The sequence below is a fragment of the Halyomorpha halys genome, unplaced genomic scaffold (assembly GCF_000696795.3).
Source record: "Halyomorpha halys isolate HHAL.00 unplaced genomic scaffold, Hhal_1.1 Scaffold346.1, whole genome shotgun sequence".
NCBI classification, from domain to species: domain Eukaryota; kingdom Metazoa; phylum Arthropoda; class Insecta; order Hemiptera; family Pentatomidae; genus Halyomorpha; species Halyomorpha halys.
The window spans coordinates 224164-225219 of NW_027106417.1; the positions used below are offsets into that span (position 1 = coordinate 224164).

The 1056-nt window shown below is 34.3% G+C and overlaps 1 long non-coding RNA gene across 1 annotated transcript in view; it reads right to left on the reverse strand.

Moving 5' to 3' along the window:
* Positions 1–1056, reverse strand: part of LOC136795147 (uncharacterized) — a 60264-nt gene that overhangs the window by 42369 nt on the left and 16839 nt on the right. The gene's annotated exons all lie outside the window — the stretch shown is intronic.

Consider the following 1056-nt stretch of genomic DNA (forward strand, 5'->3'; position numbering starts at 1 on the left):
ATATGTTATGGCTACATACATGTTCGACATCTTTAAACATTAAACATCTTTAAACACCCATATTGACCAAAAGACAGTGTTAGATGGAAATAACTTAATTAATGTAAAAATGAATATAACTGAAGAGAGATTGACATTTGCAAAATCTCGACGATATGATATAAAAAATAAACTGATCGTAGGCAGCAAAGCCGTTCAGTAGCTGAGACCCTTCAGGTGTTTCTATAACAACCTCTTCCGTTGCCTGAAAATAAGTTTTTAAAATAGTTAGAAACCTTGCTTATAGTGGAATTTTTTTAAATTTGGTTGTCTCATTATTAGTGTGGCTAATAACATATGACAAAGGCAACTTTAATCAATTTATGTATTTAGGGCCGGGATTAAGATTAAGGGAGAGGAGATATAGAGGAACATCATTAAGATCACTGTATCCCTCTTTTTTTCTAGAGTGTCATCCACGGCAATATGGCTCCTCAAAGGTCTATCCCTATGCTGAGAGCTTTGTGTTATATAGTTTCTTTTTTATAGATCCCCCTTCTTCGACAGTGTCTGTGGTGCGTGCGTCAGCCACTACAGTGGTATAAGATGCTCCACAACTTATACGGCGTTGCACAATCTATCTCAAGAGAATGGAGTAAAAGTTAAATGCAGTTCTTATGTAACAGAAGCTTCTACAGACAGGGGATGCCTATTAGAATCAGTCCTTGGCCGCACTATTGAAAATTGGTCTTTGATGAGTTTCTGGGAATGTTTGAGGTGTTTTTCAACAGCAGAATTAAAGCTAGAAGTATGGAACGCTGCCTTAACCTAATAATAGGAGAATGTTGTCAAAGAAAGATGGCATCGCATAAAAACCCAGGCTAGCTTAATGAGATGTATCACAAAGGGGTCCTAAACTATAAATCCAATTATTCAAGGCATGTAATATTTGTATATTTTTTCTTTATTTCTTGTCAATGTCTTCTACAGTACAATAGTGTATAACTAAAATCTATTATTTTAGTTGAACATAAATTTATAATTCAATGTATAAAAGTGTAATTGTTTTTAATAAAG